Genomic DNA, 21,156 nt, shown 5'->3' with positions numbered 1-21,156 from the left:
GAGTGAGCCAAATCATATATTTCCATTCCTAAATGCCAGTGCTTAATAATGAACAAGTCAATTCTCATGTAGGTTTTTTGGCTGAACTAACAAGACTATCAGATCTGTCGGAAGGCCGGGAAGTTTGACAGGCATGTAGCAAGGCTGAGGAGGAAGAAAAGCCATGTCCGAGGAGTGAGGAGGAGGGGCTGTGCGCATCCCGGCCTCGGTGAGGAGAAGCCGAGGGTGGACTCTGGTCTCCAATGACAGGCGTTGAACTGCAGCTTGAGGTCTTTCGATCCTGCTCCCCTTGATCGTCTCTCAGGTGTGTGGCAAGGAGAGCGGGGGCAAGGACCCAGTCAGCTGCCATATCTGTGTTGACGCATGGTTGAGCATTGGTGGTGCAGAGGCGGGCGGCTTGCACCTCAGTTAGGCCCTCACTTGGGTTTACCTACAAGCGGGTCAAGTGAGTTAAGCGCAAATCACCGTCAGAACCTTGCATTGTAGAAACCAGCAGTAGACTGCCTACACAAACCGTAGTGCCCGCGCTTGTTTTGAGTTTGTTAGCTAGCCCTTAATTGTTTGCTGACTTTTCATCACCAGATTGTATTTTGTTTTTGCTTACAATTTGGCACAACATCTTTTCGATCAAAATGCCAGAAACCGGTCCCAGGAAGCTTGTTCCCGGTCCAGGGAAGGCATGGCTTGGCAGTTCGGGCTGGACTGTTCCCATGAGGCAAGGGGTCAGACTGATTTGCATATGGCCATGTCTGAACTGGGGTGGCAGAGTGGGCTAAAGAACAGTGATGGATTAAACCCAGATCTGTTGACTGGGTGTGAGTGTTTGATTGGTTCAGATGCACCGTCCATCACTACCCTCTTTTGTACCACCCCTTAGAGCCAGCATCATATGAAAAGGTATCTGGTAATTTTGCTGTTTAACTACCTTTGGAAGCTCTATCAGTCCATACAATTTCACAGTCTCCCATAGTAAAAATCATTAATCCTCAAGCTTCCTTTCCTGAACTGGTGAGTATATTTTCATCATCAGTGGGTGATGTCAACCACCAAAACAAGACCCTGGTACCTCCCAGAGGCCAGGCCCAGGCATCCCTTGCTTCTTATACACCAATGTTTCATCCTATAACTTTGACATACTCCAGCCCTCATTCACAAGCCTGGTCCCAGAGCTCTTGTATTGGTGAAGATTGCTTGGAGGCAATTTGTTCGAACGGCATGGGGAGGTGAGCACTAGGACCCTGCACTGGACACAGGGGGAGAGAACTATACACAGGACACCACTTCCGGTCAAGGAAGGGAATGGTTGTCCCTATCTGCTTACCCCACTAGGAGGGCGGTGGTGCCTGCGTGCACCCTGCCGAGGAAAGGAATAACAAATACATTGTGCAATCACCAGCCTTCTTGTGTAGTCCTTGCGGGCTGGGCAAGGAGGGACATGACATCTTGCGACAACAGGTGTAGAACAACAGACGGACACATAGCGGTCTTCTTGTGGTCAGGCATGAGAGTCAATCTGAACCAAGGAAGAACCGGCGGCCATTTTGAGGTCAGGCACACTGATATTAAAGCAGAAAATAGCGTGTCACTAAGGACAAAACAATTAAAAAGTGGTCTGCAAAGCATCAGTGACCTACCAGTGACCCATCAACTAGAAAACTATCATTGTGACTAGTCAACCAGAGCAATGACGGAGGAACACAATGACAGCGCAACTCCAAGCACGATTTTCCGACAACCACTGCCTTTTGACCTTTCTGACTCTCAGACGAAGGGTGCTAGCAGGGAAAGTGGATCAGAATGTTTGTACGCTACATGTGCACCACATTAAAAAACGACACGGATGAACAAAACAGAGACTTATTTATAAACTTCATTGGTGATGAGGTTGAAGACCTGCTCATGACTTTACTGTCAGAAACAATCTCAATATACAAATGCCTGAGAAAATGCCTCACTGACAGCTTCGACCCCGGGAGAAATGTAGACTACGAAAGCTACACACTTAACACTGAATGCCAATGAGCAGATCAGTCCCTTGATGATTTTGCGACCAGGTTACGTGAACTGGCCACATACTGCAAATTCGGCAAATTCGACAATTAGGAAGCAATATGGCTGCACATGATTGAAGTACCGCACAAGAATACTAAAAGAACCATACACATTAGACAAAATACTAACAATGGCATGCACAGAAGCCAGGTCCACTAAGCGGATAGAAAGTGCTGACGATGGAATAGGCCAATTGCATGGCAGTGAACACAAGCAGAAAGGAAAAAACATCACTGTCACTGAAGCAGAAACAAGAACAGACATGTTATCGCTGAGGACTAGAATACCCACCTGTTGGCCCTTGCTGTGTAATGGGACACAAATGTCGGAAATGCAACTGAGAAAACCATTTTGCGAGTGTCTGCATGGGTGGAAATTTAAGTAAGAGTGATGGTGACATGCTAAACACAATGTCAAGCAGGCAAGCACAGCACATGGAAATACACAATCGCAGCCCATCAACTGACTCCAATTACACTAATGTACGAGAGATCACAGAACAACTATACCTCATATTGGATGTCCCAGCACAATATCGCACGTCGGAATACATCCAGCTCATTGACAAGCATCACACAAAGAAGACAGCGACAGTGGATCTTCAGGATGGAAATCAAACAACGAGATTTGTACTAGATAGTGGAGCCACATGTAACATCATCTGCATATCATATTATGAGAAGAGAAAACACAAGCCTCCTTTGTCACCCTCCACTGTCGATGTTTTCACATGGGCGCAAAGACACCCATAGTGAACATAGGGAAATTCGTGGAGACACTAATATACAATGAAACGTCTGTTCAAGGAAAAGTGCATATCTTACGTGGGGACATCCCAGTGGCATGTTTGCTCAACAATGTCACTGCTCAGGTGAAAGGTCTCCTAGTAATGACCTGCCACATGCCGGATCATCACAACATTCTGAGAGAGCAACCCGCAATTCTAAAAGGGCTACCGAAGCTGAAGGACGTGCAAATTATCCTTCATATCAACAAAGCAGTCAAACCATTGGCTTAAAATCATCGCAAAGTGCCCATGCACCTCCAACCGCAGGTCCAGTTGCAGCAGGTCTGCTGGGCAGTTGCAGGGAGGGTTCTGGATCTTGTTGTGTCCATGTACTTCAGAAGGGGAGGCAAATCCACTAGCCTTCGGAGTCACTCTAGTGGTCCTTGGTTCAAGGAAAATGTTAAAACTTCTGTCCTCAGACAGCGTGGCATCAGGGCAGTCTTTCCAGCAGCAGGGAAGTAGAGTAGAGCTTCTTGTGAGTCTTCCACTGGTCTTTAGGTGATCTGATGAATAGTTCAACAGGTCCAATATTTATACCTGGTGCCAGCCTTCGAAGTGGTGAAAACTCTGAGTCCACCCCCAAATCTAGTTCTGGAAAGTTCCTTGGCTCCAAGTGGTCTGGGGTGACAATGGGCTGTTGGCAACTTCCTTTGTGTGTGTGTGTCTGTGTGTGGGTAGCTCCTTCGAAATATAATTGGGGCAGGGAACAGCTCCAATCCCCACTATCCTGGCAGGATGGCCCATCCTGCAACACTGAGTCTCCATTTGTCTCGCTGTCTGGGTGGAGTAAGGTAGTGGTGACGTAGTGGAACTTCACTACAGGCTGCAATGGCAGGCTGGAGGCATGTTTTAAAGTGCTACCTTAGCGGGTGGCAAAAGGAGTGGTGCAGGCTCAGTAGTGGCATTTAGTTTACAGGCCCTGGCTACATATTGTTCCATATGTTCCAAATTGAATGTGCCAATCAGGTGTAGACCAATTTTAGCATGTTTTAGGGAGAGAGCACAATCACTTTATTACTTTAGCACTGGTTAGCAGTGGTAAAGTGCACAGAGTCCTAACGCCATTGATCCTGAAATGTTAATAGTGTGCTGAGAGCGAGTCGGAAAGAAGAGGGCACAGGAGCGCCATTCAACTTAGGCCTTCTTTCAATTTGTTTACCCTATATCAGGCCTCCAGCTCAAATGGAGCCTCAGACATAAAGTCATTTGAGAAGGAAAGAACATTTTAATATGCAAGAGGCTTACAGAGCTGGATTTGGTTCTGTTTGTGTAGAAGGTAGTACAAAAGGGGGTGGTGATGGACGGAGCAACTGAACCAATCAAATACTCACCCCCAGTCAACAGATCTGGGTTTACCCCATCACCGTTCTTTAGCCCACTCTGCCACCCCTGTTCAGACATGGCCATATGCAAATCAGTCTGACCCTGTGCCTCATGGGAACAGTCCAGCCCGAACTGCCAAGCCATGCCTTCCCTGGACCGGGAACAAGCTTCCTGGGACCGGTTTCTGACATTTTGATGGATCAAACCCTGATCTGTTGACTGGGTGTGAGTGTTTGATTGGTTCAGATGCTCCGTCCATCACAACCCCCTTTTGTACCGCTTTGTTCGCCGTAAGTTGGCGGGGTATGTTCAGACGTGAGTCCCTTGCTCACTTTGCCACTGGATTCAAGCAAGACTGGCTGATGACGGCTGAAATGCCAGAAACCGGTCCTAGGAAGCTTGTTTCCGGTCCAGGGATGACATGGCTTGGCAGTTCGGGTGGTCATTTGGTGGAGTTAAAAGCTAACCACCATTTTACTCTACTTGGTGACATCAATTACCACTTAGAAAACCTTGCAGATAGGGACTTTATCAGTCTCTTAGACTTAATGTCAAGTGCAGGCTTAATTCAATTGGCCCATGGCCCCACACATGTTGATGGAATCTTTACTGATAACACACAGCTTTTCTGGCTAACTTCTCTTCCTCTGGTTTATTCTGATCAGGCGATCATGCTCGAGATCAGGGATCCTTCCAGCAATATCAGCAATACTTCTTCTAATCTTACCCTACGTCGACCCTGGCATAAAGTCAATGCAGAATAGTTAACTTTAAAACCTGCCCAGACCACCCCAGAGATCTCTCAGGATCGTGATCTTGCTATGAACAATTACCACCATTGGCTGTAATCATCCATAAACCAGCTGGCTATAGTCAGGAGCGGCAACAAATGAAAATCCACTCCCTCAGAGCCTTGGTTCAACGAGAATATGAGACTTCAAAAACAAAAAATGTTGCTGACTACAAAGAATTATATAAGGTATCTATTCAACAAGCCAAAAAAATCTCAATACATTATAGTCAAAATAGAAGCCTCTAAAAACCCATCCAAGGAATTATTTGCCACTGTTAAAAAACATTCTAAATTACCTGAGGAGAAAAACTTATCGGATAGCCAACAGTTTTGTGATAGCTTGGCAGCCGTTTTTCGAGCTAAGGTTAAAACAGTATAGAACTCTTTATCTCTAGCACTATAGGTTCTTATATGACTAGTCACACAACAGGAATAATTTCCTCTCCAAGTAATGGATCAAATACTCCGTTAGGGAAGAATATTACATCAAGTGTTTTAACAGATGATTCCCCTGCATCCAAAATTTCTGAACAACACTTTGTCTAGTCTTCCAGCTTTAATGGTGGACCAGACATTAAAACCTTGGAAACAAGTCAAATCGGATTCAACATGGGGCCTTGTCCCAAAGAATCCTGCATATCGTTCCGGAGGTAACTTCAAACATCCTACTCTTATATTCAATTAGATCTTTTGGTCAGATCACTTCCCAAAGTGTGGAAAAAAGCTTCAATCTCTCTACTTTAAAAAAAAGGTAACTTATCTGCTAGCAACCTGAACAACTATAGACCGATATTGTGTCTTCCATTTCCAGATAAAGGTAGTTGAAAAGGCCATTCATCAAGAAATAACGACCTTCCTTCACAATAATCAAATTCTTGACCCTTCCCAGTTCGGGTTCCGTGCCCAGCATAGCAAAGAACTCTCTTTAATTACAGCAACAGAAGAACTGAGGCAGACGCTGGATCATGGAGGAAATGCAGCTTTGATCCTATTAGATATGTCAGTCGCATTTGATACGGTCGACCACGAATTGTTGATTGACCGTCTTGCATCTGTTGGTATCAAGGATAGAGCTCTTGCCCTTCTATCCTCGTTTCTTACAGACCACACCATCCTTCTCTCAGCCACAGGGGTTCTTTTTTATGCCCCACCCTTTTCAATTTGTATGTTACCCCACTGGCTGGCCTTAACAGATCCTATAGATTTTCTCTGGTATCATATGCTGACGACACTCAAATTGTTGTGTTGGTAACAATTAGCCTAGATACAATACCTACTCAGTTCCACAAATGTATGCTCCGCATAGGTTTCTGAATAAGGGAACATTTTTTAAATTGAAATCACCAAAGACAGAGATTCCACTCTTCTGTAACAATCCATCCTTTCGGTCTTCTAAGAGGTGGCCGCCTGAACTTGGGCCCCTTCCATACCCTAGTGTCAAAGCTAAAAACCTGTGTGTGATTTTTGACACAAAATTATCTATATAAGGACAGATCAACCAAACTACCTCCTCATGTTTCATTATCCTAAAGGTTCTCTGGAAGGTCCTTCCTCACATCCCATCGGCTTTGCAGAAAATCATAGTTTCGGCACTTATATCATCAAGACTAGATTACTGCAATACCCTTTTCACAAGCTCCCAAAAAAGAGGCTTAAATAAGCTACAGATTCTTCTCACCGCTTCAGATTCTTATGTCTAGGTATTCCAAGATATAAATCCGTGACTCAGGCTTTAGTCCAGCTACATGGCTGCTGGTCAAAAAGCGGATTGAGTTTAAGACCTTGTGTATTGCCTTCAAGTCTATAAATGGCCTTGGCTCAGCTCAACTAACACCATTTTTTCTACCCTAGGTCCTGTCCAGATCTCTCTGCTCTTCATTGAGTGGCAGTTTTGTCGTCACCAAATCCAAAACTGTCAGACGAGGCAAGAAGAGTTTTGTCTCCAGCACCACCAGGTTGTGGAACTCTTTGTCCACTATGATTAAGAACAAGCAAAACCTCAATTCAGAAAAAAATCTAAAAACCCGATTGTTGAACTAGTAATTTTTAGGGTTGTGCATTTCTATTGGCACCACAGTAGTCAGCGCTTAGACACCCCCGGGTAGTAGCTACGCTTTACAAATCATTTCCCTAATGCATTGCAGCATGGCCTTTACCACATAATGTTGTCGCGACCGTCTACAAAATGACACAGGTGTTTATTATTCTTTTTACTTACCAATCCTAGTTGGATCAGAAAAAAAGATGCAAAGCATTTTTGTGTCTAAAAAGAAAAAAGTGGAGAGCTGAAACAATGTGACTCTGGGACCTGTTTTGCTTAAGCAAAATAACACAGTGACCACTATTATGTGTTTCACAGCAGATAACAAAGGTAACACCTCAGGTCTTTTTTGTAGTCTCTCTCGTATACTGAAGAATAATGCCTGGATTAGTTGCTGATAATCTTCATTACTCTGAATCTTACTCTGTGAATAATGTGTTTTTATTACTGAAGCATGCCCATTTCAAAACTTTTTTTATTTTCCATAACATTTCTTCCTGTTCATAAGAAGCCCAAAATTGAAAGCAGACGAGGGAAGAAAGGAGGAGGGAGGGTCTCTATCATCAGTCCAAATTAATATGTTAGAAAAGGAAAAATAAATTGTAATCATTTTATCTTAATTACTTGTGTTATCTTGTGATTTTACTTGTTAACACAATGCCAGACAAATAGCAAAAGTTACCATGTTCATTAACCTGACATGGACCCCTTAATGGAAAGCTAGCTAAAAGACAGTTCAGAAGCTTGAGCTACAATTAACTTAACTGGGTAATGAACATGGAGGGGAAGCCCAAAAGGGCTGCTCTACAGACATGAGACAAACAGTGAAGTATGTGACTGTAATTTTAAGGAAATACAAATAAATCTAAAATTAAAGTAAGAATTTTAAAAGAAAGATACTTTTAAGAAAAAATCCAAAATTACATTAAACTTGGGTGGAGTTTTATGGTAGTGAGGGGTTTTTGGTTTCAGGAAAGGGTGATGTTTAGGGGTGATGAGGGGTGATTATGGGTATGCGATGGTTGGAGTTCAGGCATTGAAAGGAGTTTTTAAGGCTCAGTCAAGGGTGGAGTGTAGGTGTAGAAATAGCTTTTAGGGTTCAGGAATTGATGAACTTTCGGGGCTTGGGATGGGTGTAGCTTAGGTGTGGTGAGGGATTTATGGGGGACAGGGATGACTGGTATTCAGGGGGGGTGAGCGATCAGTGAATTAAAAATATAAAAAGTAATTGTTTGACTATGTAAAAGACATAAATCAAAAACAATGTTCCTTGAAGTAAAGAAATGAAATAAAGACCTAGGAAAAAATATTTCGGAAAATATGAACTGTAATCATTCCATTTACAGCTTTAAAAAATACAGATCCAAAAGCCAATTAAAAACAATCTATGAAATGTTTTCTATGAAATGCTTAATTCCATTCACCCTGCAAGTTTCCATTAAACAGTTTAGGTGAAATGATTTCTCAGTAATGGTATTACATTAAATCGTTTTTCTATGAAATCCCATACAACCATATAGAGCCCTGAGAAAATTCTGGCCAGGAAGCAGCCTCCCCATAGTAAAAAAAACTATGCTCTAATTGATGTTGGTATCTCTTTGCCACTACTCTGACAGGTCACAGTAATTATCGTCTTTACCCAGCTTACTAGGGTAGAACAAGATAGTTTTGCTCCCTGTTTAACGGGACTGAAAATATTGAAAAGCTATATGTCCTTCTGTATTCTGATGTTCTTTTGAGATAAATTCACACTGTCCTTACCACATCTAGAGGATGAAAGGAGTCATTCTGAATACTAGAATCCGGTCTTGGGGAATTAAGTGCTATCTCTTGCTCCCTATGAAATTGTGAATTGATCTTCATGATTCTGTAGTTTATTTTTCCTGTTCTCTGACAAGGAGACTTGATGGTATTGAATGCGGCTCCTATGAATTCCAACATCTGGACTGATGCCAGGTGATATTTCTCCCAGTTAATGTGAAAACCAAAGCGCTGAAGTGTTTGAACTATCATCTCTGTGTCCTTCACGGACTGTACCTGGAGCGGAGCCTGAACCAAGAGATCATTCAGATCGAAAAGGCCTATGATACCCTGAGTATGCAGTAGACCCATATCCGATGCCAGCACCTTTGCGAAGACCAAACGGTAACACTTGGAACTGGCAACTTTATTTTATGCCTCTGGTAAATCTGAGGTATCTCTGAAGAGAAGAAATATATTCATATGTAGGTATGTATCCTGAGATATAATATTCAAGAATTCCCCCTTATCAATCAGATGAATGACTACCATAGGGTGTTCATTTTGAAGCATACTGTAGGGATACATTTGTTGAGGTACCTGAGGTCTATTATCATTCTGTAGTCCCCAATATCTTCTTCACTAACAACACTCTGAAATAGCATATCTCTCCCCTCATCTGAAAAGATACTGGGAGTATGTCTCTCTTCTCGAGTAACAATGAAGCACTCTCCCAAAGAGCTATCCTCCTTATAGTGTCCACCGGCTAAGCTGTTCGTACCAATGAGGACCGAGAATCTGAGCCAAAACATCGGTTGAATAGTGGTATAAAAAAATATGCAGAACCCAACGCTGTGAAATGAAATCCTTCCATCTTTGTTGAAAATGAAGGAAGACAGCCTCCAACACAGGCTGAGAAATCTTGGAATAGTCAGACATGCTGTTTTTGTCCACCGTTACCTCCTGACTGGTGCAAGGAGGTATTGAACTGGACTACCACTTCAGTAGAAACCATGCTCTGTTATGAAAGTCAAACCAGTCCCTCTTGAAATTCTCAGATCTCCTTATTCTTCCCTCAGCAGATGCCTGTTCATAACAAAAAAGCAGAGCATGTTTATGTGGTTTGACTTCTTTAACATTCTCAATTTCTGAGATACAAATGGTGCCAGGCTCCACCAAACTCATGGAACCCATTGCCGATGATCTCAGATTATCAAACTTCAGGTCTGACAGAATGTTGCTACAACTTCCGGGCGGTCAAACCACCCAAAAGTTGTAGCAACATTAGGATTCCTCAGCCTTCTTTGAGGTTTCTATCGACTTGTCTGGCATTTCGATATATTCTGCCCTTCAGCTATGCAAGACAACAATGTTTAATCTCTAGGACCGTCAGGCAATCGACCCGTTTATTTATTTGATTGCAAAACTTCTAGCCTACAAGACTTGTCATTCTTCATCGTTTTTACCATTTGAAATTATCCATTTCATTTATGCCATGGTTTGCCCTTGAGGAAGGGACTCTTTTGTTCTGAAATGCATCGGGCAGCATTGTGGAAATAGATGAAGATTTGAATAACAAAAAGTATTTGTGCTATATAACTTTATAACTTTGTTCATTTTATCATGTACACCATTAAGAATGATTACTGTCATACATTATTGAACACAGAAACCTCTTTTTTTAGTACTATTTGTTATGTATTGATGCTTCTTTGGACAAATTTAATACATTTACATAGAATACGCCTGTCTAGTTTTGGGTATTTTGTTTAGTTTAGGGTTTTTGGATAAAAAACTTTTGAACAGTGCATGGTACCAGTAGGTCTTCCTGCTGCATTTATTGTCTTTATTTACTTGGCATCCGTGTTTGACAGCAGATGTAGTACCATAGCACCTATGATTGCATTTTGAGAAAGAGATTTCATTTCAACTTAGATTAACTAGGAGTGCACCTTTACCCAATTTCTTTCTGACATTGCTGGAGCCATGACACTGACCTAAGAACAACTGTCTATTCAGAGTGGCTCCAGCGATGTCAGCCGGGAGTTGGGACACGTAAGGAGAATGATGGAGAGCTTGGAGCGGATGCAGGCAGAAAGAATGTTTGCCATGGCTGCACACCAGTGAGATGTAGCTGTGAACTTCCATGCCCTGCAGAACCTCTTCATGGCATTGCCACCACAAGGCTGCTACTAATTCTCAATCCAACATCTCCGCCCCCTGAAGTGTCAGTGCCACACAGTGCTGCAGATATTCCAACTCCAGCCCCTGATGTGTCACTGCCACACAGTGATGCAGACAATTCACCACCACCCACATGTGAGGCACCTGACACATCAGAGGACGTAGATGATGGTGAGTCTGGCTTTATGGTAAGAATGAAGTGGTAGTATTCATCTCAGCCATATGGCCAGTTTTAGCTTGGTTCTGCCCTCTGCATCATGCCCTGGAATAACACCTTCCACTGTCCCCCGATACTCTCAGCGACACTCACCTTGGACCTCGACATGGACTGCCTTATTTTGTCTGGTTAGTAATGACACAGCAAACACACTGTGGACTGAAGTCTTCCACTTCCGATGAACTTGTCAATCCCTAAAGGACTCCAAAGGGCAACAATGTAAAGTGGGGATTGCATGGCCCTGTACTGGTCCAGCTGCAACACACCACTGAATGTGAATAAAACATTCAATTCACACAGATGTGTCATGGCTCTGATCAATTAAGTATGTAAGTATGGATGCATGTAGGGACAGTGATCCAACAAAAAGGTACTTCCTGGGTAAGGCTATCAATGCGCATGTATGGCCGTGACCCAGAGAGGCACGATACAAGTGAAGGCCCATAGATTTTATTAGCATATGCTTGTCAGTACGGGCAAGATGAGTGCCACAACATGCAGACCAATGCAACAGTATGTCAGAATTTGGAACGTTGCCAAGCGCTGCTGTCTACTCCGGGGGAGTGCCTCACCTTTCACAGGTGTGTGTTAACCTGCGTTGTTGTCCGCTCATGTATTCGGAGTCTAGGTGAATGCAGCCATGTCCACTGTTGTCGTGAGATATGTGACCAGATCTCCAAGATGCAACAAGGAGTTGGTTCATGTGCAATGGGTTCCAATCAGTTGTGGCTGCAGGTACGTAGTTACTCATCCATGAAAGCGGTTGCAGCCTCGTAGGCCATCAATTCCAACATGAGGTTGTTATCGACTTCATCAAACAGGACAGCAAGTCGATCCATTAGGAGGTTCGGACAGATGTACTGCTTCCACCCCCTTTCACCAATTAGCACTACAGCCCAATAGGGGAGGGGTTCAATGTGGTCACTGCACACACGGATTTGTGCAATCTCTCAGGTCGCGCTGCCAGCATGTATGCAAAGGATCAAGGCATCCCATAAATGGGTATCACGGTGACACTCCTGGTCGTGTGCCAACAGGGGGGGCACACACATGTCAAAATCCAGTTCAGCTACCATCCTATCGGATAGGCAGACATCCATGGACTACTCGAATATGCACGATCAACAATGCAACACAGGCTGAAAGAAGGTGACGTTGGCAAGGCGGAAGCTTAGCCGGTAATTGACCTGCAGCACAGACAATGGCAGTGCCCCCAGTAAACGCAGCATACATGTAAGGTACAGTTCCACGTGACAGGGGTTGTGCATGTGTCTGGGAAGTTCTGCCATTGCATCAGTGGCTCTGGTTGAAGGGGCACTGTTCTGACCTGCGCAAGTTCTGTGGATAAAATGCCGCAGCTTGGATAAATTAGTTGTTTTAATGTGCAACGGTTGTATGCCTGGGATGGTGTGGGAGTAAGTGTGAAGGCCATTCCATGCAAGATAACTTCGAGCAAGGACTTGTGTCTGTGGGGTGTGTATGCGTTGGTCTTTTGTCAGGCTGTACATAGTGTGAGAGTCATAATCAGCAGCTATAGTATCTGTGAGGGGTGCCAGGCACATGCAATTCCGAGGTCGGAGGTCCAGATGTGCTCCCACCTGATAGTTCAGACAAAGGAGCTTTAATCTCTTATGTTAGTTTGTCATCTGCTTGCATTCAGGAAATGTGAAGTGGCTTGTTGTGGGTTGGGTGGGATGTGTGCGACTTTGGGATTCATGTTTGACATGTCATGCATGTGGCAAATGTGCAGCATCACTGTGTTGTTATGTTGCCTCACAGATGCTCCTCCCTCCCCCGAGCATATTTACTTGTATGCCCTGCGTGGTTGCATCACTTGCACTCCTACAGCAAACCATTGTCATGCCTGTCTGCGCATGTCCATAAGCCTGACAACCACACAGTGATGTTGGCAGTTGAAGGTGGGCGGCCATGTGAGTGTAGGCCTATGGTAAGGATAGGGCGGACACAGATGTAGAGTTCATGCCTGGCTGAACTCGCACTGCGAGTAGGGCTAGGCATTTGGCTCTCGCTGCAGCAATCCTTGGCATGTATGAGTCAAGACCCCGAGCGGTCTTGCACTCCTTCATTTCTCCGTTCGTGCGCGTCCGCCCTCTAGGTGCATGCTACATTGCAACATTGTTGATTGCGGGCCGGGTGGCGACGACACTACAACAGAGACACATGCATCAGTTACTTCTTTGTCCATTTCAGAACTGAACCACGCCCAGAGCCCAGGGCAAATTCTTCACACCCCTACGCTGGACTGATGTACGCTTACAGTGGGGACGACAAAGCTACATGTCCAAGGTCTTAACCACTGCCTGGGGTGACATGGTTGCGCCTGCTGTCCACCGCACATTGTAATGTGTCAGGGTTCGGGCCATCATGCATACATAGAGACCACACGGACACAGGTAGATAGTGGAACTGGCTATGGGTACGCGCGCCCGGCCCCTTTTCATTACCAGGGTCAAATGTCTAGTGACGCCTGTGCTGGATGGGTGTGGGGTGAATGTCAGCCAGCCCTCAGGGAGTGGTTGGTGCTGGCAACAACTAGAACAATGATCATCGGATCACACACAAAAGATTCAATAATAAAAGGTCCATGACTTGTGGTGCACGGAGGTAGGGGCACCAGATATGAAATCCCACACAAAAGATGAAATCATAAAGGGTCCATGACTTGTGGTGCACTGAGGTAGGGGCACCAGATCTGAAATCACACACAAAAGATTCAATCACAAAGGGTCCATGACTTGAGATGCACTGAGGTAGGGGCACCAGAGATGAGCGTGCTCATGTGAAGAAATTGTTAATGATTGTGTCCCTCCGGGACATTCCTGTTGCAGCTGCAGTGGGGTGTGGTACATCTGCCTCATCTTCATCAGCATCATCCCAGGGCTTCCCACTGCCTGAGGTGACATTGGTGCATCCGCTGTCCACAGCACGAAACTCAATCATAAAGGGTCCATAAGTTGTAGTGTACAGAGTTAGTGGCACCTGATGAGCTCAGCGTGTGTGCAGCCAGCAATGATGGTGTGTCCTTGCAGGTCAGGATTGGATTTGATTTGCATGGGCCCTGCTGACCGCAATGTAGGCTGGAGGCAGTGGTCAGCAAGAGCCCACAGCCACGTGGCGTTGACTTGAGCTGCACAGAGTTAGTGGCACCTGATGAGCTCAGCATGTTCGCAGCCAGAGATGATGGCGTGTCCTTGCAGGTCAGGATTGGATTTAATTTGTGTGCGCAGTGTAGGCCAGAGGCAGCGGTCAGCGAGGGCCCACAGCCAGGTGGCATTGACTTGACCTGCACAGAGTTAGTGGCACCTGAAGAGCTGAGCGGGTGCGCAGCTGGCGATGATGCATCGCCTGGGCGTGCTGCACTGGAAGCAATGTCTGTTGCCTACTGGACTGCGCCATAAATAAATCAAGACTCAGTGTAGGCCGTAGGCAGTAGTCAGCACACACATGACTCCGCGGTGCTGTGCCACTAGGTATGCTGAGGGCCTGTGCTGCAGAAGCCAGTGACCGGCTGAGGAGGCTGGCGGTCACAGCGGCGGGCTCATGGCAGGGTGAGGGGCGCCGCTCTGGCAGACGTATTGGCAATCCCAGGAGTGAACCACGTCCAGAGCCCCGGCCTATTTATTCCCACTCCTATGCTGGACTGGGGTACACCGGCCCAGCCCACTCTGCTTACGCTTACGCTTAAAGGGAGGGAAGCTACATGACCAAGGTATTCCCCACTGCCTGAGGTAACATGGTTGCATCCACTGTCCACAACACTACAAACACCAGCAGTATATGTCCACATGGACATGTCTGTGCTCCTCCATACTGAAGTCTGTCCAGCACATCCCCACCACACTAGGCATTATGTACATTCTTATTCATGGGTGACTTGCCTTCTTTACACATACTTGTTTCCCACCTCTCCCCACATTCTGCAAATGTGTGGCTGGGGGCCATACCGTTTTCAGAAGGTCAGCTGTCTTGCTCTGCGCTGCCTCAGTAGCAGTCCGGGGAGAGGGTTCCAGGGGGGCCTGCGGGTGGTGGCGGTGGGTGTTGTGGCCCTCTTGGACCTCCGAGTTGCTTGATCAGTAGGTCCATGACATGTGTTGGTCTTCAGATGTGGCTCTGGCTGGGCTCCCTTTTATACTGCAGGTTGTCGTCCTGCTTAACACCAATAAAATGCAGGTGTTAAATCCCTGCTGCTAATGCGCCTCATTGCCTGTTTTTGGATAGCAGATCTGGCTGGTCATTGAGAATGGCGCAAAGTGGTGTTTTTGTGTGTTTTTGCACGGGACCACCTACTCTGCATATCATTAGCGTTAGTTGTCGCTCTCATCCGTGGCGATGTTTTTTGCGCAGCTATAGCTGGAAAACTGGTGTAGTCAGCAGTTTGCATCAGCTTGAGAATAGGGCGATATATCTATCGCCACTTTTGCCGCACTAAAGTGCAGATAAATCGTCGATAGGTCCTTGCGAATATGCCCCACAGACTTTAATATGCCCCACCATGAAAGGGAAAGCTTTTTCCCCAGTGTAAATGTCAAAGCTCGCGCCTTGAATTAATGAAAAGTATGCCCACACTTAGTGGAACATCCTCGAAACAATATATTTGCATTCCAGACATTCAGCCAATATCATTGCATGATTGTCGTGATTGAAGTAATAAAAACATTATGCTCTGAACCGCAAGGGTGCTCGTAAACAGGAATTACCAAGCTTGTTGTGGTAGTCAAATACAGACTGCACTTCTGAGGCCTGCCCCGCATTCAAGGCATTCCTCTGCCACTATATTATGGGAGCAGGCGAGAGGACCACCCTTGCCGCAGTGAAGCTGCAACCAAACAGGCAATTCTTCACAGAACATACAAAAACCAGGCAAAGGGCCAGCTGAAGAAGGCATATTTAAATATACACATCCTAAGCCTGGAAGCAGTACAGATACACTTCATATTTCTGGGAACACCAGCACTGGCATATGGAAATTATTACATGTACATAGTGACTGTCCAGACTATATGGTACTTTATACCAGGTAAGGCCTTATTCTCATGTCTGGAGATTGGCAGATTAGTTTTGTGATACACATAGAAAAAGTGATTGCTGAGGCTTGCATGGTGCATGCAGTCAAATGTGAAGGAATATATTAGAATCAAGATCCCCCGTTTCCACTGCCGACATACCCTCCTCTATCAGGCTGCTGTAGTCGGATTAGTGAAGCATCTCCCAGGTGGTGGATTGTGAAAATAAATCTCTCCAAATTTAAGGTTATTGGACTAATCCCTGATTTAAAAACATCTCCATATCTCTGACAGAAACAGTTTCCACGGATCACTGACATAATATCGACGACACAAATATCGAGATACACAAATATCGATTGACAAAATATCGACTCCCTATCTTCAAACAGGTAAGTACCAAAATATCGACTCCAAAATATCGACTTACAAAAATATAGACTGTCAAAATATCGATTTTTTAAAATGTCTTAAAAGTAAGTTAAAACTAATATAGTAATAAATATATTTAATATAAACTTAGAAATAATTATTAAAAAAATATAATTTTAATAAATAATTTATCTAATTAAAAAAATTATATCACCAAAAATTACACACACACATATATATATATATATATATATATATATATATATATATATATATATATATATATATATATATATAAACATATTATTAAATAAACATATATAACATTTTAGAAAATGTTTAAAATTTATTGTTACAACTATAGTGAGTTCAACATTAGCAAAAGTGTTGGATAGCGTAGAGGTAAAATTTACTACTCCCACTCCAGTGGGTGCAACAGTAGGGAAAGCGCTGGATAGCGTAGAGGTTAAAATTACTATTCCCACTCCAGGGATGTATGACGTTACAACGCATACTTTTACAACGCCTACCATTACAACAAAACTTTTACAACGCAAAAACTTTTACAACGCATACATTTACAACGCAAGATTTGACAACGCATATACCTTTACAACGCATACCATTACAACATAAGTATTGGTAAGTATATAATAATTTTTTGAATATAAATTAATAAAAAATATTATAATATAATTTAATATAATTTAATTTTATTAAATAAATGTAATTTAAATGTAATTTTACTTTATTTTTACAAAGTACCCCTGTACCCCAAAAACCCAAAACTGACCCTGAACCCTAAAAATACCCCTTTACCCATAAACTGAAAACTGACCCTGAACCCTAAAAACACCCCTTTACCCGAAAACTGAAAACTGACCCTGAACCCTAAAAATACCCCTTTACCCAAAAACTGAAAACTGACCCTGAACCCTAAAAATACCCCTTTACCTACAAACTGAAAACTGACCCTGAACCCTAAAAATACCCCTTTACCCCAAAAACTGAAAACTGACCCTGAACCCTAAAAATACCCCTTTACCCAAAAACTGAAAACTGACCCTGAACCCTAAAAATACCCCTTTACCTACAAACTGAAAACTGACCCTGAACCCTAAAAATACTCCTTTACCCCAAAAACTGAAAACTGACCCTGAACCCTAAAAATACCCCTTTACCCAAAAACTGAAAACTGACCCTGAACCCTAAAAATACCCCTTTACCCAAAAACTGAAAACTGACCCTGAACCCTAAAAATACCCCTTTACCTACAAACTGAAAACTGACCCTGAACCCTAAAAATACCCCTTTACCCCAAAAACTGAAAACTGACCCTGAACCCTAAAAATACCCCTTTACCCAAAAACTGAAAACTGACCCTGAACCCTAAAAATACCCCTTTACCCAAAAACTGAAAACTGACCCTGAACCCTAAAATTAAAATATTTATCAATTAATCAATTATAATTAATTACCAATTATATTTTAATTAATTACCAATTAATAATTAATTAACAATTAATTTTTAAAAAATATCAATAAATAAATTAACATATTTAATTAATTATAATTAAATTACTTCCCACCCTATTCCCCTATAAACCCACAACCCGCTACAGAAAATAAATTACTAAAATTAAAATATTTATCAATTAATCAATTATAATTAATTACCAATTATATTTTAATTAATTACCAATTAATAATTAATTAACAATTAATTCTAAATTATTATCAATAAATAAATTAACATATTTAATTAATTATAATTAAATTACTTCCCACCCTATTCCCCTATAAACCCACAACCCGCTACAGAAAATAAATTACTAAAATTAAAATATTTATCAATTAATCAATTATAATTAATTACCAATTATATTTTAATTAATTACCAATTAATAATTAATTAACAATTAATTCTAAATATATATCAATAAATAAATTAACATATTTAATTAATTAGAATTAAATTACTTCCCACCCTATTCCCCTATAAACCCACAACCCGCTACAGACTTATATTACACAAAAAATAAAAATTATTATTAACTTACCTTAAATTCGATATTTTTGTTGTCTATATTATGTCTAGTCGATATTATGTCCATTCTATATTTTTGATTCGATATTATGTCCATTCTATTCGATATTAATTTTCTCTAGTCGATATTTTTGTTGTCTATATTATGTCTAGTCGATATTATGTCCATTCTATATTTTTTACTCGATATTCTGTCCAGTCGAAATAATTGACTCGATATTATGACTGTACACCGTTTCCACAGCCCTAAATCTCAGCTTGGAAGCAGCTCAGTAGCAAGCCTGTTCCCTGCACATCTCCCTTCCCCTCCCTGGTGGATAATACCAAGCAGCCCTCTTTTATAATGCTCACTTGTGCATTTATTATGTTTGTCGTGTGCTCTCATGTAGGTGAACAAATCCAGGAATCTGATCCTGTTTACTGTTGCCAGTTTATGACTGCATCACGTGATCCTGAATCTAATGTGAGTAAGTAAGTAAGTACAAAGTGTACATCAGTCTAAGGGACAAACTGGTTCCTTTCCTCCTTCAGCTTTTCAATTCCTGTTTTATTGAAGGTCTGAGCCCCCCCGCCTCATGGGATGAGGCCAAGATAACAATTTTATTAAAACCAGAAGAAAAAAACTGGACTTTGTGAGTCCTATAGACCCATTTCACTTTTAAATTTCGATCATAAGATCTATTCCCAGATAATCACAAAACGCCTGAATAAAGTAATGGGTAGCTTAATACACCCAGACCAAAAAGGGTTTATGAAAGGGAGGCAACTTAGTGAATTGACGCATGACTTAATTGCAGTGCTAGACATGGCAAAGACCTATAAAATCCCTTTGGCAGCAATGACGTTCGATGCTGCCAAAGCTTTCGACCGGGTCACCTGGGTTTTCCTGAATCTAATGTGAGCAAGTAAGTAAGTAATTTTATTGTATAAGTTAATAAAAACCTTTACAAAAGGAAATTGTGCAAGACAAAAATTCATAAAAGAAATACACTACAATGTCATCATTTATGCAAACAATAACAGAGAGGGCTATGGCACAGTTTTGTCTAGCCCAGCGTTTCATTTTCAGCAAGCTTGTGCCTTCCTCTGAGTATCTATAAAATTTAATCAACTTTGGTCAGTCTTTAGTCCCAGACATGTGATATAAAAACATGGGTTTAAAAAGAGCTATGTAATGCATTTATAAAAAGTAGCAAAATTAACCCCTTGCATGCTGGTGACGAACCCCAGCCGTCACGCTCCGCGGTGCTCGTGTGCTGATGACGGCTGGGGTTCGTAACGGCCCCGCCCTGTTCGTTTGTTTACCGCACAGCGGCAGAAACGGGCCAGCAGCAAAGGGGTTAATAGTGTCATTTATCAGATTAGAGTCAGTTATTGTAATAGTGATGTTAGCGGTCGTGGGCCTTTCAAATGTCCAATTGTTTTCAATGTGGTGAAAGGGAAGTTTTCTGGGTCAAGCGTTTCTCCAGTAAAAGAAGCCAATACCAGGGAATGGTGAGGCCTCGATAAAAGCTGTTTATGGTGCGTCCGATCTCTTCAATTTCCCCTCTACTGCCCCCATGAATTGAATGAACTGGCATGCCAGCTGTATGTCTCCTCCTCCAACGCAAGCCTTCACTGCTTCCCTGCAGGTTCTTATCCTCTTGATGTTAAAGATTGATTTAAAAAACAAACGTCGTTCTCGGTCCAGACCGCGGCAGATACATAGAAGATGCGTGATGCTCTCTTCTGCTTCCAGCAAAAGCGGCACTTAGTTATTTCTGCGGATCGCTTCCATGGTGGAAGGTGCAGCAGGACAGGAAGAATTCACAGACGGAACCGGAGATATTTCTCTTTTAGTCTTCTGCTGAAGTCCGCACACAGATAATTTTGCGGGTCAGGCTTTGTATAACTCTGCAGCACGCACCAGCCATGAGACCTTCCCATGAGCGCTTCTTTGTCTTCCAGTGCTGAGAGCCTTTTTACTGTCTTATTTACCAAAGACTTAAAGCTGTTCTGTGTTCCCCTAGTTGCCCAGAGCTCCTTCAGTCCTAGGCGGTGTATGGATGCGGTCAGGTAATCTCATAGGGTGCAGGCTTTGCTTGAGTTTATCTATTTCCATAGATGGATTTCAGTGAGCACTTATCGGCACTTCTTATCCTAAACCAGCACTTCACATAGGCGGCGTTTCTAGCTATTTTTTGGGACTGTAGACCGAGGTCCAGCCTGATTTGTGCAGGGGAGACATACTTTGGTAGACTGAAGATTATTCTTACTGATCTCATCACAGTTTGTTCCAAAGTATCCTCATCTTTTCCCCTGTGGCACTCGCTCCCCTAAAGGAAGGCTGGGATTAACTTTGCTTGTAGAACTTGCAGTAAAGGATAGAAGCTTGGCCTGGCAGTTTTATGTTTCAGAGATTTTAGAGCTACTGCTATGGAGTTTCCTCTACTTTTTATGGCTTCTCTTTGTGGTTTGAAAGTACCTTTCTCGTCAAGTATCACCCCTAAGTACGTTGAATGAGGAATGATAATGTGACTTTACTATGCGCTGTATTTTACCAATAAAATAACAGCATTCAACTCAACATTCCTCAA

The 21,156-nt window shown here is 43.0% G+C and overlaps 1 protein-coding gene across 7 annotated transcripts in view; it reads right to left on the bottom strand.

The window, feature by feature from the left end:
• The window catches only part of LOC144792877 (dehydrogenase/reductase SDR family member 4-like), a 181,279-nt gene that overhangs the window by 149,283 nt on the left and 10,840 nt on the right, over positions 1-21,156 (bottom strand). The gene's annotated exons all lie outside the window — the stretch shown is intronic.

This window comes from Lissotriton helveticus, chromosome 11, assembly GCF_964261635.1.
Source record: "Lissotriton helveticus chromosome 11, aLisHel1.1, whole genome shotgun sequence".
Classification (NCBI taxonomy): Eukaryota; Metazoa; Chordata; class Amphibia; order Caudata; family Salamandridae; genus Lissotriton; species Lissotriton helveticus.
This window is presented reverse-complemented; position numbering and strand designations above follow the sequence as displayed.